An 18,295-nucleotide genomic window follows, 5' to 3' on the forward strand; every position below is an offset into this window, starting at 1 on the left:
AGCTCAGCTCAGACACCTGAATTTGATAGCACAAACTCAGGGGGAGAAAGAGAAGAAGGAACTGGCAGTCATACCAACAATGAAGTAGAGGATGAAAGCATAAGTCAATAAACACATACAAGGAAGTGGGATAGAAGTCACTCTAAAGAAACAATTATTGGTGATCCTACTGTTGGTGTGAGGACTAGAAGTGCAACTGCTAATGAGTGCCTACATGCATGTTTTCAGTCTCAAGTAGAACCTAAGAAAATTGATGAAGCTCTACTGGATCCTGACTGGATATCTGCCATGCAGGAAGAGCTGAATCAGTTTGAAAGAAGCAAAGTCAGGAAGTTAGTTCATGCACCAAAGAACAGAAGCATTATTGGAACAAAATGGGTGTTCAGGAATAAAATGGATGAAAATGGTATAGTTACCAGAAACAAAGCAAGGTTGGTTGTAAAAGGCTACTCACAAGAAGAAGGAATTGATTATGATGAAACTTTTGCTCTAGTTGCAAGACTTGAAGCTATAAGAATTTTTCTAGCATTTGCTGCACATTCAAACTTTAAAGTATATCAAATGGATGTCAAAAGTGCCTTTCTGAATGGTGAGCTAGAAGAAGAAGTTTATGTGCAACAGCCTCCTGGCTTTGAGGATCCAAAATTTCAAATTTTGTGTACAAGTTACTCAAGGCTCTATATGGACTAAAACAGGCACCTATAGCTTGGTATGACACACTATCAGATTTCCTACTGAAGCTTGGTTTGACTAGAGGAACCATAGAAAAGACTCTCTTCTACAAGAAATATGGTGAAGATATGATCCAAGTTCAGATTTATATGGATGATATCATCTTTGATTCTACTAATGAGAAGCTTTGACAAAGATTCTCTAAGCTTATGCAAAGTGAATATGAAATGAGTATGATAGGGGAACTGAGTTACTTCTTTGGACTTCAAGTCAGTCAAAGAAGTGATGGTATCTTCATCAGCCAAACTAAATATGTCAAGGATCTTTTGAAAAAGTTTGGAATGGTTGATTGTTTACCTGCATCTACACCTATGTCTACTGCAACAAAGTTGGATGTAGATAAAAAAGGCAAGAGTGTAGATATCTCAAGCTATAGAGAGATGATTGGATCACATTTGATGGCTGTAAAGAGGATTTTCAGATACTTGATGGGAACTCCAAACTTGGGATTATGGTATCCTAAGGGAACTTGTTTTGAAGCTGTTGGTTACACAGATGCAGATTTTGCTGGATGCAGGGTTGACAGAAAGAGTACTAGTGGAAGTTGTCAATTTCTTGGACAAAGACTTTGTTGTGAGTATGTTGTGAACTTGATGATTTCATTAACAAAACACCTTAGTAGATTCAACTTAGTGAAAAATGTAGCACTCGACGGATAAGGAATATAGTCCCGACGGATAACTCAATATAGTCCCGACAGATGATGGTTTATTATCCATCGAGTGAGTAGCTTATGTAATAATAAGTCATGTAGCACATTTCTGCAAACACCTTTGTTTAGATTCTATAGTAGCATATAAGTCATGTTGACTTTAATAAGATATGCAGAATAGGTTGATTAATTGTACATAGATGATGTCTTGTAATTCTGCATAAATGAAATGAAGTCAAGTGCCAAATAGCTACCCGATGAATGATCAATAAAGCCACCGAAGGATGATCAACAAAGCCACCGACGGATGATCATGTACCTGACGGATGATCAATTCAAACATCCGTTGACAGTGACAACACAGTCACATGCGTCGAGTGTTTACAAAAGGAATGTGGCAGCCTATTCAACTGGGTTTTTGAGAACAAAGAAGTATTGGCATTTCCATGATATCATGAAGATATTCAAAGATGCTGGAATAGAGTAGTGAAGAAGCATAGTATTAGACTTGATAAGTTTTGTTTTATTATCTTGTCTTATTACTGTGTAATCTTGGTGATATATAAACCAAGAGTAGCAAATAGAACAACAAGAAGACTAATCAAATATTTTTCTCAGAGAAACATTTGTAAGCTGTATCCTAGCATTTCTCTGTAAGTTTAGTTGTTCTTATTTATAAGCAGCTGTGAGCTATTCAAGCTTCAGAGAGTTCTCTTGATATATATATATATATATATATCTGGTGGATACATTCAAATCCACCAGAAAGTTTTAAAGACTTGCATTTTTATTACTTTGTGTTTTTGATTTATATTTAACTTGTTATTTCGCACTTTGCAAATCAAAACACTGTCATATATATATATATATATATATATATATATATATATATATATATCTTAAGTTAGAACATTTTGTAATCCAGAAAAAGTTTCAAGAATTTTATTCAACCCCCCTTTTGTAATTCTTGTTGCATTGTTAGGGACTAACAATTGGTATCAGAGCAAGCTCTTAAAGAACAAAGAGTTTAAAGATCACAACAAACAACAAGATGAACAAGAAGGATGTTGGAGTCAAGATTCCTTTTCTGGACAAAGACAATTACCATCACTGGAAGGTAAAGATGCATCTTCATTTACTTTCTCAAGATGAGGCCTATATAGATTGCATAGAGAGAGTCCCTCACGTACCAATGAGAGCTGCAACTGGAAATGAGCCATCAGTTCCCAAGCCAAGGCATGAATGGTCAGATCCTGATATTGAACAAGTCAGGAAGGACAAGAAGGCCATGAATATTCTGTTTAATGGAGTTGATGGTGACATGTTTGACAACATCATCAATTACAAAACTGCCAAAGAAGTTTGGGATACAATTCAGATTATCTGTGATGGCACTGAACAAGTTAGAGAAAACAAGATGCAGCTACTAATTCAGCAATATGAGCATTTCCATTTTGAAGAAGGTGAAACTCTCACTGATATCTTTAGTAGATTTCAAAAGCTACTAAATGCTCTGAAGCTGCATGGAAGAGTCTACCAAACCAAAGATTTTAACCTCAAATTTCTGAGATCCCTACCAAAAGAATGGAAACCAATGACAATCTCCTTGAGAAACTCACAAGAATACAAGAAGTTTACACTAGAGAGACTGTATGGCATTCTAAAGACTTATGAGCTTGAAATAGAGCAAGATGAAAGAATGGAGAAAGGGAGAAAGAAAGGAGGGTCCATTGCACTGGTTGCTGAGTTAGAGAAAGAGAAGGAGATGAAGATTGAAGTTGTTGAGTCTACTTCAAAGGTCTGTGAAAACAAGGGCAAGGGGCTGGTAGCAGAAAATGAAGATTCTTTGAGCCAAGATGATATGGATGACATTGATGAACATCTAGCATTTCTTTCCAGAAGATTTTCCAAGCTCAAGTTCAAGAAGAACTTTGGAGCATCCAAGCCAAATAGAAACATGGTGGATAAATCAAAATTCAAATGTTTCAAATGTGGCTTGGCAGGGCACTTTGCCAGTGAGTGTAGAAAGTCAGATTCCAGCAAGAAGAAGTTTGAGCCTGTGGATTATAAACAGAAATATTTTGAGTTGCTCAAACAAAAGGAAAGGGCATTCATTACACAAGAAAATGACTTGGCAGCAGATGGTCTGGATGAGGATGAGGATATCAGCTATGTCAATCTAGCCCTAATGGCCAAGTCTGATGAAACAGAGACAAGTTCTTCAAGTAATCAGGTAATCACCACTAACCTTGCACATTTATCTAAAGCTGAGTGTAATGATGCAATAAATGACATGTCTACAGAATTATATCATTTGCCTGTTACACTTAACTCTCTTACTAAGGAAAATGCTAAAATCAAATAAAATAATTTGTTTTTAAGTGAGAGGAATAATGTGCTAGAGTCTCAATTTATTGAATTTGAAAAATTGAGAATTGAGTGTAAAATCGCAAAGGATGAATTAACCGAGTCCTTTAAGAAAGAAGAGATCTTGAAGAAGCAGCTTAAACGAGAACAGGAGGTGATTAAGGCATGGAAAACATATAGAGATGTTCATGCTCAAATCACCAAAGTTCAAGGTATTGAGTCCTCTTGTGATGCAGCCTGGAAGAAGGATAAGGAGAAGCTGGAATCCAATTTGGTTGAAGGATTGCTAACAGATGTAGACTCAACGGATGATAATTCGACGGATGATGAGAGTCATCCGTCGGATAATCAAAAGGATTATCCGTCGAGTGACATAAATCCTCATCCGTTGGCTGTGAGCAAACCTGTGAGTAAAGCCAAACTTGCCAAGTTAAATGAAAAATATGGATCAGTTTCCAAAAACTTCATTTCAGGAGAATCTAGTCAAGTGAATAAGGAAAAGAAAGTGAATGTTGGTCATCTGTCTATCAAGCAATTGAATGACAGACTAGAAAAGATTGAGGTTAAAACAGAGGCTAAAAGGAAAAACAATAGAAATGGTAAAGTAGGGATTAACAAGCATAACAACTACACACCTGATAAGTATGCTACAAGAAAAATCTGTGTTAAGTGTGGTAGTGTAAATCATATGTCTGTTAATTGCAAAACTGCCATGCCTACTTCCATATATGTGCCACCTCCTTTTCCCAACATGAATGCCATGCCTTCTATGCCTATGAATGCTATGTCTACACAGAATATGAATACACAATTTGCTAATATGCCATTTGCAACTAATCCTTATTATTCTGCATTTCGTATGCCTCAAATACCATTTAGCATGCCCTACTGGAATAACATGTTTACTAATAGCATGCCATTTCCTGCTAATCATAATGTGCATGATAATTCTGTTGTAATGAATGGTTTCAAAGGTCCAACTCAAATGACTAAGGATGAATCTGATATCCCCAAGTCAAATGAGATCAAACCTAAGAAACAGAAAAAGAAAGCTAACAAGGCAGGACCCAAGGAAACTTGGGTACCAAAATCAACTTGATTTGATTTTAATGTGTGCAGGGAAACAGAAAGAATCTATGGTACTTGGATGGTGGTTGTTCAAGACACATGACTGGTGATTCTACCATGGTCACAGAGTTCAAGGAAAGAGTTGGCCCAAGTATTACTTTTGGAGATGACAGCAAGGGTTATACTGTGGGATATGGCTTGATTTCAAAAGACAATGTCATCATTGAGGAGGTTGCCTTAGTGGATGGTCTCAAGCACAATTTGTTGAGCATCAGCCAGCTGTGTGATAAAGACAATTCAGTAACCTTCAACTCAGAAGCCTGTGTTGTGACAAACAAGAGGAGCAACAAAGTGGTTCTTACTGGAGTGAGAAAAGGAAATGTGTACTTAGCTGACTTTAACTCGTCAAATGCAGAATATGTTACTTGTCTTCTCAGTAAAGCAAGTCAAGATGAAAGTTGGGTATGGCACAAGAAGCTATCCCATCTAAACTTCAAGACCATGAATGAACTTGTAAAGAAAGAACTGGTTAGAGGCATTCCTCAAGTGGAGTTTTCTAAGGATGGACTGTATAATGCTTGCCAAAAGGGAAAGTAAATTAAAGCATCATACACAAAGAAGCTTGATTCAACAATTGAAGAACCTTTACAACTGCTACACATGGATTTGTTTGGACCAGTCAATGTGTTGTCCATCTCAATGAAAAGATTTTGCCTAGTAATTGTAGATGATTTCTCAAAGTTCTCTTGGACATATTTCCTTAAGTCCAAAGATGAGGCTAGTGAAATCATCATCAATCACAGAAGGCAAGTCAACAATCATCCTGATTTTAAAGTTAGAAGAATCAGGAGTGACAATGGAACTGAGTTCAAGAATTCTGTCATGAGAGTATTTTGTGAAGAAAATGGGATTTTGCATGAGTTTTCAGCAGCAAGAACTCCACAACAAAATGGAGTAGTAGAAACAAAGAACAGATCACTTATTGAAGCTGCAAGGACAATGCTTGAAGAGTCTAAGTTACCAACATATTTCTGGGCTGAAGCTGTAAATACGGCATGCTACACTCAGAATATTTCTCTGGTTAATCAAGCAAAATACATGACTCCCTATTAACTGTTCAAGAACAAGAAGCCAACTCTAAATTTTCTTCATGTCTTTCGTTGTAAATATTATATCTTGAGAAATCAAACTGATCAAAATGGGAAGTTTGATGCTAAAGCAGATGAAGGAATTTTTGTTGGATATGTTATTGGTAAAGCATATAGAGTCTACAATCTAAGAACCAATATTGTTGTGGAATCAATACATGTTGTGTTTGATGATAAAAAGATTGAAGGACTGCAAGATGGAGATTACCATGAGAGCCTCAAAATTGACAATGTGGAGATGGTTAGTGATGATAGTGATGATGAAAGTGATCAAGAAACAGTATCAAAGGATAATGCAGAAAAATCCACTACCAATGAAGCACAAAATTCAACATCTGTCGAGTTGCAAAATGCTTTATTTGTTGGGAGACAGTCTGCTTTATCCGTCGGGAGACAACCAACTTCATCCGTCGGTACTCAAAATTCACCATCCGTCGGGTCATCAAAAGAAGCTGGAAGTCAGAATAGATCACTTACAGAAAGTTTCCCTTTCTCAAATCAAAGATCCAATAACTCAGGGGGAGTTTCTAATAATCAAAACTCAATCACACATCAAGACAACAATGAGGCTTCTTCATCTAGAGCTAATCTACCTCAACAAAGAAATTGGACAAAGGATCACCCCTTTGAGCTCATCAAAGGTGATGTATCTTCTAGAGTTGAAACAAGGAGAGCAACTCAAGAAGAATGTCTATATAGCAGCTTCCTCTCTAAGGAAGAACCAAAGAAGGTAGAAGAAGCTTTGTTGGATCCTGATTGGATTTTAGCTATGCAGGAGGAGCTAAACCAATTTGAAAGGAATAAAGTATGGAAGCTGGTACCCAAGCCTAAAGGAAAGAATCCAATAGACACCAAATGGGTATTCAGAAACAAGATGGATGAAAATGGCATAGTAGTCAGGAACAAAGCTAGATTGGTTGCTAAGGGCTACTGTCAACAAGAATGAATAGATTTTGATGAAACTTTTGCTCCTGTTGCAAGACTTGAAGCCATCAGAATTTTCTTAGCCTATGCAGCCCATGCCAATTTCAAAGTCTATCAAATGGATGTCAAGAGTGCATTTCTAAATGGAGATTTGGAGGAGGAAGTCTATATCAGTCAGCCTCCTGGTTTTAAAGATCCAAATTTTCCAGAATATGTCTACTATCTTTTGAAAGCACTTTATGGACTGAAGCAAGCACCTAGAGCCTGGTATGATACTTTGTCAAAGTTTTTTTTAGAGAATCACTTTACTAGAGGTACTGTAGATAAAACTTTATTCTTTAAAAATGTTAATGGCTCTAGTATACTTGTTCAAATTTATGTAGATGATATTATTTTTGGCTCTACAGATGAAAAACTTCGCAAAAAGTTTGCCAAATTGATGCAAAGTAAGTATGAAATGAGCATGATGGGAGAACTAACTTACTTTCTTGGTTTGCAAGTTAAGCAAGTTAATGATGGAATATTCATTTGTCAAACTAAATACATTTATGAACTTTTAAAGAAGTTTGATCTAATGAATTGCACATCTGCAAAAACTCCCATGGCCACTGCAACAAAGCTTGAATTAAACACTACTGAAAAGTTTATGGATATTTCAAGTTATAGGGGCATGGTTGGCTCACTTCTGTACTTAACAGCTAGTAGGCCAGATATAATATTTCATACTTATCTTTGTGCTAGATTTCAGGCTGATCCTAGAGAATCTCATTTAGTAACTATTAAGGGAATTTTCAGATATCTCAAGGGAACATCAAAACTTGGCATTTGGTACCCTAGAGATTCTGGTTTTGATTTAACTAGTTATTCAGATGCAGATTATGCAGGTTGTAAAATAGACAGAAAAAGTACAACAGGAACCTGTCAATTTCTAGGGAACAAGCTTGTGTCCTGGTTCAGTAAAAAGCAAAAATCAGTTTCTACCTCTACAGCTGAAGCTGAATATATTGTTGCTGGTAGTTGCTGTGCACAGATTTTGTGGATGAAAAACCAATTGTTGGACTACGGTCTACAACTGGATAGGATTTCTATTTTCTGTGATAACACAAGTGCAATTGCCATCACTGAAAATCTAGTACAACATTCAAGAACAAAGCACATAGACATCAAGTACCACTTTATAAGGGAACATGTGATGAATGGTACTGTGGAACTGCATTTTGTTCCAAGTGAAAAGCAACTTGCAGATATATTTACCAAGCCACTTGATGAATCCACCTTTTCTAGGTTGGTAAGTGAGTTAGGTATGCTTAATTATTCTTGAATCATTTCAGATATTGTTGCAAGTTGTAATGTAGCCAGAAATCTAATTAATTTTTCAGTCTTGGATGAAATTTTGGCTAAGTCAAAATTTACATCTCGACGGATGATCATTATCCATCGAGTTTGATCATCCGTCGGTGTACAATTTGTTAATAAAATCAATTATTTTTCTGGAATATTTTTATGACTCGACGGATATCTAATTTATTCCCATCCGTCGAATTGTCTCATTCTTAGCCGTTGATTCTCTGAACATTATCCATCGAGTATACTTATAGTTTGTAAGCATAACATGACGGATAATTGATGGAATTTTTACAGTTTATTTTTAAAACGGCTATTTTGGGCAATTCTTATTGGTTACTTTATTTTACTTTATTATTTCTAACAGTTATTTTTGAGATAGTATAAAAGCATAATTCATTTTCATTACTTTTCTTTTATCATTCTCAAATCATCTGCTCTAATTTCTTTATTTCTCAAAAGAAATTATCATCTCTCCCTCTGCAATTTTCACTCTCTAACAATGGCACCAGTCGTCAAGATCATGTCTCAAACTGGATTTATCTATGAGAAGAACAACCTCACTGCTCTTGTGAATAAGGGGATTCAACAGTCTGGCGAATACCACAAAATGATGGATTTTGTGAAGAACTGCAAACTCAACTATGCCATTCTGGAATCACCCACCATCAACTGTGAGGTTGTTGAAGAGATGTGGACGACTGCAACATACAACTCAACTGATAAGACTATCATATTCACTATTAAAGGTAAGGAATTATGTGTCAATAGTGATATTGTTAAAGCATGTTTCAAAATTCCTGATAATACTGTAACTTCACCACACACCGACACTGACATTGTTAATATGCTTAACTCCATGGGCTATGCACTCCCTACTTCTAAATTAAGTGAAATTAGGAGGTTGGGTCTTAGGAAGGAATGGAGTTATCTGTGTGATGTAGTTACTAAGGTATTTTCTGGTAAAATTAGCAATTTTGATTCAGTTAATATCTCTATGCGTAACATGCTTTCCATGCTAGTAACTGATAAAATTTTCAACTTTAGTGATCTTGTCATATTTGAGTTGGGGTTTAAGTTAGGGGAGCTAAATAAGAGGGGTAAAAATGTTTACTATGCTAGATTTTTAATGATGATTTCTAATCACCTCACTGAGAATATTGTGCTTGAGAACCCACCCAACAAATTAGATTGTTGGGTTCAAGAGAGGAGAATCATTGCAGATTTGAACAGGGCAAACCATCACAAAGAGGTGTCGCTCTTCTACTTTCCAGTTATGGAGGCACCTCAGGTAAGTGAGGTAAGTTCAACTGTCTCTACTCTTCCAGCCTCACACACTTCTTTGCATTCCAGTGTAGCCATGGCAACTGTGTCATTGACCCAACAGTTGCCTTCCCAAGCTACCAAATCCAAAATCTCAAAAACAAAGATAAAGAAATCCCCCTCTGGTGTCTCTCAAAAGATGTCAGTTATAAAATCCACAAAACCAAAAGAGGGGAGTGTGAAGGTGGGTAAGAAAGGTGAGGGACAGGGTGAACATCAAAAAAAACCCTAAGAATAAGGTTGGAGAGGTGAGTGTTTCCCAGCCTAGCCACACTGAGTTTCCCAACAAACTGCAGTGCTTAATAAGGATATAAGCTCATTACTAGTTGCATCCTCCCAAAAGGATGTGACTATTGAACAAAGCTCTCAACCAAGAGCACAGGCCAAAAGGGTAAGGGACACAAGCTAACCCCAAACCTATATTAGAAAGAAGAAACCAAAGACCCTTGGGGATGCACAGGGTTCACACACTGTGCAAACTGGTGCTAAAGACACAGTCACTACACCTTCTCAAAGTCAGATTGATGTGGCTCCAATAAATGTGGAGTCACAGCCAAAATCTCTAAAAATTGAAGCACCTGAAACACCAAATTCTCCCACACACTCTTTGGATGTTGACATGATAAACACATCACTTCCAAATTCTCCATCTTTAACTCTCATGGAGAAGCCAAAAATCCAAGCAAGTGAGCATCATCTTCTAGATGATTTGTTGGCTCACTTGCCATTTCTTTCTGAGATTGTTAAGACATCTGTGCCTAAATTTTCATCAATCTGCACAGAGTCCACAATAGTCTCCACTCCAAACTCATTTATTTCTACTCTCTCGATGGATATTGTTCATCCATCGAGTAGTGATTGTATCCCGATGGATGTGCCTAACAGCAGTCATCCGTCGGTTAGCCAAATTACTACCCCGATGGATATCTCTTATCCGTCGACTGTCTCTGCACAACTTTAAATTTTATCAATTATTACAAGTGCAGAAGACTTAGTAGTAGTACAATCACTCCTAGGATTGAGGGAAGGAAGTGAAATGAGTGAGAGTTTGGGTTGCTCCCAGGAAAAAGGAGAGGAAAAGAGTGAACCAATGCAGTCCATTTCTTCAGGACTGGCAAAAGAGAGTGTGAGGAGTCCCACCTTAGATGGTGAAGGTGAGGGTGTGAGGGTGGGGAGCCAAGGTGAGACCTTGATGCAACAAAAGAGAGATCAAGAGAGAAATGCAGGTACAGGAGTGATAAGGGTGGAAACCATTGCAAGTGAGTCAATGAATGTCAATGATGCAGAAAGGGAAAGGTTATTTCAGCAAGAATATCAAGTTATTATAGAATCCATTTCCCTGGATGATGAGACATTTACTCACCCTGTGACAGCTTACCAAACTCTAGCTGTACAGGGCAATGAGGAGGCTGAAAGATTGCTGAACTTGGTGCATACAACACAATCTTTACAAAAAGCAAAGGATGCAATCACTGTTATGCCTTCCAATACAGGCAGTGATTTGGAACTGGATGAGACTTCTTTTGGTGATGCTGTTGGGATGATGAGGAAGATATCATGGACATAGGGGAAATGCAGATGTTCCTACCTGGATGCTAACAAAAGAATGCTCCTACTCACATCTCGAATCAACACTTTTCCAGTTAACTCATGACACCCAAGCAGCCATTCAAACATCTACTAATGCCAGCACAAAGAAGCTACTCAAAGCACATCTTGAAGCACTCCAGCTGCATAAGATTCAAGCCCTCCAACACAGTTAGAGTGTGGATGCCATCAAGAAGGAAATTTCTGAAGTCAAGAAGGATGTTATAGAAAGGATGGATGGTAGACTCTCTTCAACCACCATGACTAAAATTGCTCACAAAATAAGGAAGGAGGCTGATCTAAACAGGAAAGTTGAGGCCATGGACTCAAGACTATCTGCTGTAGAGCAGTCAATGTCCAAGATACTAAATAATCAAGAAGCTCAAACTGCATTACTCCAACAATTGGTAGTAGCTCAACTCCCTCCCACACAACTTGATGATAACAAAAAGGGGGAGAAAGGATCAAGTGAGGGGGAGAAACAACTTAACATTCAAGTCAGTAAAGTAATTATGCATACAATTGCTTTCACCAAGCCACCAATAACAAACAGTATTGATCTAATAAATGAAGCAGCAGCCATATTGAGAGCAGCTGAAAAGAAGAAGTTGAGCCAAATCAACTGGGAAAAAATTGATGAGGACATTCAAAAGAATTTTGGGCTAGCAAAGGAGCCAGAAAAATCAGCCATTCATCACTCTCGAGTCAGGCAAATTTCTGTGAATGATATGAGCATGAACTATCTGGAAAGAGGCCAAACATCCTGCATCAAATCTCCAAAGGCAGATTTAATCATGAAGCCAAAGGTTAACTACTCAAAATCTTTACTAAAGAATCCTTTGGACACAGTGTATAAGATACCAAAGCCTGATGAGAAGAAACTGTTGTCAAGATCTATTGCATTCTACAAGGATCCAGCTGATTCAGTATTGAAAAGGAGAATTGCCAAAGTTTTCAAAAATGGTAAGGAAATTTGTGTGGTGGCTGGACACCCTCAATTTGCTGAAGCAAAAAGAGAAGAAAAGGCAAGATTGAAGCAAGAAAAGAAGCAAGTTGCTCTAGATGCTAAAAAGGTCAAACAAAAGAAGGAGCAAGCTGCTATCTTGGCCAAACTGCAAGCTGTGAAACCTACACAACAAATTCCTGAACAACCATCTGAAACCACTGAATCTAAGGAACTGAAGATGCAAGAAGAATCACAGCTGAGAAAAATTTTTAGATACAAAGTTCATGCAAAGAGAAAAGTGGACTTTGATAAGAAGGAATTGGATGATCAGTTTCCCAAAAATTCTACATCTGTAACAACTCAAACATCCATGCCCTCTGTGGCACATGGAGAATTCAAGATAGATCCATCTAAGAATTTTCATGGTGAACCTATCATTCCAAAGAATGAGCCAATGGACTGGGATAGTCTACCAATACCTGAACTCAATCTACCTCATCTCATGAAGCCAAAGAAGACAAAGACAAGAGCAATTAAGAAAGTGAAGCCCTCAACTCTCAGATCCAAGTCCCTAACCAAAGCTCAACCCAAAGTCAACAAAGGAGCCATCATGTACATCTGTGACATCAAAGAATTCTCAGATTTAAACCTCTATCTAGATGAACTAGAAGAAGTTAGAGGGATTGATGCCTACAGGAATCTACCTGAAAGGTTAGTATTCAAGTACAAGGGAGGAAAAGAGATACAGTGGCCACTTCACAGGATCCTTCAAGAAAGCCAATATGTGCTGATAAAGGTTTATTCATCCTTCAAAAAGAACTTTGGATTCAATGTGACAGCTAGAAGACTTGTTCTAAAGAAGATTGAAGAACTGAGGAGTATTAGAGCCAAAGATGCACTCCCAAAGACCCTAATTATTCCTTACACAGGGAGTAGAGTGCATCTAAGGCCCTACTGGCTGATGGAATTCATGGATGATAAAGGAGTTAGAAGATTCTTCAGATTAGAAGACCAATTGAGTATCTCTAGTAATGAGACTCTTTTGGAAATGCAAGAAATGTTAAATCTCTCAGAATCTGATGAACTGGAATTCCACAGACAGTTCCAAAATCAGATAGAAGAAAACAACAGAAAGCTTGGAAAGAGATCCAGATCTTTAAGGAAATAGATTAATCTGCTCAGGCTAAAGGAGCACCTTAAAAATAACTGTGAGCAAATCTTTGTACATTTTGTGATTTGCGGCACTTTATAGTTTTATCTACTTTCATTTAAATTTGTATTCTTAGAGTGTTTTGTTATCATCAAGTTTCTCTTAATTTATGGCTACAATTCTAGTAGACATAAATTGGGGGAGATTGTTGTGAATATGTTGTGAACTTGATGATTTCATTAACAAAACACCTTAGTAGATTCAACTTAGTGAAAAATGTAGCACTCGACGGAAAAGGAATATAGTCCCGACGGATAACTCAATGTAGTCCCGACGGATGATGGTTTATTATCAATCGAGTGAGTAGCTTATGTAATAATAAGTCATGTAGCACATTTCTGCAAACACCTTTGTTTAGATTCTGTAGTAGTATATAAGTAATGTTGACTTTAATTAGATATGCAGAATAGGTTGATTAATTGTACATAGATGATGTCTTGTAATTCTGTATAAATAAAATGAAGTCAAGTGCCAAATAGCTACCCGGCGGATGATCAACAAAGCCACCGACGAATGATCAACAAAGCCACCGACGGATGATCATGTACCCGGCGGATGATAAATTCAAACATCCGTTGACAGTGACAACACAGTCACATGCATTGAGTGTATGCAAAAGGAATGTGGCAGCCTATTCAACTGGGTTTTTTAGAACAAAGAAGTATTGCCATTTCCATGCTATTATGAAGATATTCAAAGATGCTGGAATAGAGTAGTGAAGCAGCATAGTATTAGACTTGATAGGTTTTGTTTTATTATCTTGTCTTATTACTGTGTAATCTTAGTGATAAATAAACCAAGAGTAGCAAATAGAACAACAAGAAGACTAATCAAATATTTTTCTCAGAGAATCATTTGTAAGCTGTATCCTAGCATTTCTCTGTAGGTTTAGCTATTCAAGCTTCACAGAGTTCTCTTGATATATATATATATATATATATATATATATATATATATATATATATCTGGTTGATACATTCAAGTCCACCAGAAAGTTTTAAAGACTTGCGTTTTTATTACTTTGTGTTTTTTATTCATATTTAACTTGTTATTCCGCACTTTGCAAATCAAAACACTGTCATATATATCTTAAGTTAGAACATTTTATAATCCAGAATAAGTTTCAAGAATTCCATTCAACCCCTCTTCTATAATTCTTGTTGCATTGTTAGGGACTAATAGACTTGTATCTTGGTATAGCAAGAAACAACAATCTGTATCAACTTCTACAGCTGAAGCTGAATACATAGCTTCAGTAAGTTGTTGTGCTCAAGTGCTTTGGATTAGAAATCAGCTAATGGATTATGGCTTAGTGTTACACAAAATTCCTATTATGTGTGACAATACTAGTGTTATATCTATAGTAGCTAATCCAGTTAATCATTCTAGGACAAAGCACATTGATGTGAGGTATCATTTCATCAAAGAACAACAAATGGTACCATTGAGCTCATTTTTGTACCAACAGAAAAACAATTAGCTGACATTTTTACTAAACCTTTGGATGAACCAACTTTCACGAGACTCGTAGGAGAAATTGGAATGCTTAACTCTTCATCCTAAGGCAAGAACTCAGCTAATGCTTTGCAGCAGATTAATCTCCAGTAAATCAAAATTAATTTGATTAAATTGGAAATTAACTAAAATATGAATTATAAATATTTCAGAAATCTCTGCATATTTTTTTTTCAAATTCAAATTCAACTTGGAATGTTCAAATTCTAAGTAAATTGCTCAGTTGTTAATTTACATTTTTAATATGTAAAATTAACACAAAGCAGAATTACAAAAAACAAAAGTATATAGAGAACTGATTTCTCGATAAGTAAAAATTGACTTCTCGACAAGTCATTATAGGACTTCTCGAGTGAGTCCTCGATAAGTCAATTTACTGACTTCTCGAGTGACTTCTCGATAGGCTTAAAAATGACTCATCAATAAGTCCTTGTAGAGTTCTCTAGTAGTGTTTATTCACAGAGTTCCCTACAAGTACAATTTTTGACTTATCAATAACTCAGAACTGAGAAAATTTAAATTAACAAATTATTTTGGTAAAATACTTTTGGAAAATTCATTCTAATTTCATTTTGAATTTATTCAAATAAAAGTTAGAATTAATTCAGTCCACTTTTTGGACAAACTGGGTATTTATTTGACATCTCGATAAGTCAATTTTGAGTTCTCTAAAAGAGTAATTTAAAATGACTTCTCGATATGTACTTTATCTCTTAAAATGACTTCTCGATAGAAAAACCCCAAATGTCTATTTTTGAGTTCTCAACAAGTCATTTACTTTTACTATAAATACTCAGACTTCTCGATACATATTTTAACTTGGAATTTCTCAAAATTCTAAGCAAACTGAATATTTATTAATTCATATCCTAAATATATGAAGTTAATAAAAAATAGATCAAAATAAGCAAAAAGTATGAAAAACTAAAATAATTTAATTCATAAATTATGTTAAGAAAAATACTTTTGACATACTTTGTCTATAATTACTCAGACTTGTTGACACATTTACGTGCTTATGTGCAATTTTTTTAATGTGGAATATGTTAGTCTAATGAAAGTAGACTAGTACATTATATGTGATGTTTTGAGAATGATGATAATAGTTAAATTTATTTGACTATATGCTAATTATGTGTTGTGGATTTATTCAAAATAATTCCTTATCAGTATTTATTTTGATGAGTTAGCCAGTGGAATATTTTGCTGATAGGAAGGGTTACTCTGTGTATAGGGGTACTTGTTTATTTGCATGGGGAATAGTTAACCTAGAAAGTGAACTAAGATTCTTGAGTACTTGCATGGGGAATTCTAGAAAGTTAAGTCACTTCTTACTGTCTAGATACTCATAAAGTATGTTTGTGTGATTATTACACTTATTAACCGGGCAATTCAAGAGTCTCTTGGTTTCTTTTCTCCTTCTATAAATTCAAACCCTTCTCTCTTCATTATTCGTCACTACTCTCTTTCTCAACAAGCATCCTAACTTCAAAACTCACTTATTGTTCATCTCTCTCCAATGGCTGCCCCGATCTTCTACAAGCTTATCAATGGAGTTTATCAACCCGCTCTTCATTTGGCTGACAACCAAGTCTACTATGACCCTTTCGGACTGCGTGTCCGCGTCAGGGGGATTGTTTGCGGTCCCTTTGATGTTCCCCTTGACATTTTTGATGAACTCTCGTGGGATGATCAGATAAACTTCCTATTTTTTGAGGGAGAAGTCTCTCTTGAGCAGGAGAGACGTGCCATGGTGGCTGAGCAGCAACGCCTTGCTGCTCTGGATGTGGCGCCCTCCAAACCCGGGTCAGAAGTTTGGGGTCCACAACACAAACACAAAATATCAACCTGTATAAGAAATATTATTTATAATGACCCTGCTTCACAAAACCACGGATCGCAACAGGTTAAAGTATGAAAACAAGCCACAACCTTAATTTATTACATCGTACCAAACCCCAACTAATTTAACTTACAATTGATAATAAAATCATTCTTACAATCTAACTATCTCTTTACCGCATGAAACTTCTGCTAGCTCGATCCAACTCGACTGGAACCTTAGCCCGCACTTTGGACTGAGGAACTTCACTATCATCCGTATTCTTTTCAACTGTAAAATATATAAAAGAATCGCAAGGGTGAGCTAACTAGCTCAGCAAGTCACGATAACGATAACTGAAGTTAAACAATGATCAAATGAGATGATTCAAAGGAATCAAGTTTCTTTTTAACTAATCATTAGAATTGGATATTCATTTTAAGTTTTAAAAACCAAGGTTAGGCTGCTGATCAGTCACGCACTAACCCCGAGCAAGCACACAGCACTGCTCTAATTACTGGATCCAAGGCACACATTGGCCTAACTTGACCATTGGTATGGTCTGACCACGAATCTGGTCCACATATATAAAAAACTATCCAATCCTAAAGCAGTTCAATATGATAAACGATATAACTCAATAAAACAAGTTCATAATCAACGATAGTTAAACACTTGAATAAAAGCATAAGGAGGCTTATGGATATCTCAAGGAGATTTCAGGGTATGTATAAAAAATGGTTTTCAATTTGTACCAGCATCCGGGATTAGGTCAGAAATGATTTTTCAAAGTATAGTTCTTTGATGTTATAAAGAATGATTGCAGTATAAAAGTTTATGTGTTTTTAAACAATTTTGTTTCAGTGTTTGGTGTTCGGTAGTTATACCTTTGGGGAGTAGTATCATATTGGTGTGATTTGATAACGAAAGATGGTTCACAAAGAATAAGGCTTACGGCTCAAGATAAAGAAAGAATCAGGGTTCAAGGGTAAGTAATTTAAAACACTTGCAATACAAAACAAGAGTTATTTTGAGTAATAGCGACATGTTATGAAACAGTTCGAAAACATTGGTAATATATATCTTGAAGCAAAGTTCATAAATACTTGCCTTATAAGGCTTTACAATTATTACTGATCAATTCTGGACCAACTCTGTCGCTCAGGCTTTAACGTCCAACCACTAGATCCCATTGGATTGGACTTCGACACTCAGGTTTTTTTTTCTGTTGAAAATCTACTGAGCTCGACGACTGACTACTAGGTCATCTCTAGTCCATCGTCCACTTTCAGGTTCCCGATTATAACCTACAGGGTCGAAATACCCTACGTTAGACGTCTAGGTATGCTTGACATATCCTCGATACTAATTCTTACCCAACGATATTTAAATATGTCTCGTAACACATACAGTATTGCAATACAGGCAACAGTTAGGGTTCACGTTCTCGAAAATCGATTCGGTGTTTATTTTCAGAAAGTACATATACTTGTTAGCGTATGAAATTAGGGTTATTGGTTTTGGCAAAACGTTCCACTACAATGTACAATTCAGGTTTTATATAAAACTTACGTTTATGTATATACTTATACTCGCTCGACGTCCCGATAATCCCCGGGTACATTCCCGTATTTTCGTAGTTCAATTCCCCGAAAAT

The sequence above is a fragment of the Apium graveolens genome, chromosome 7 (assembly GCF_009905375.1).
Source record: "Apium graveolens cultivar Ventura chromosome 7, ASM990537v1, whole genome shotgun sequence".
NCBI lineage: Eukaryota > Viridiplantae > Streptophyta > Magnoliopsida > Apiales > Apiaceae > Apium > Apium graveolens.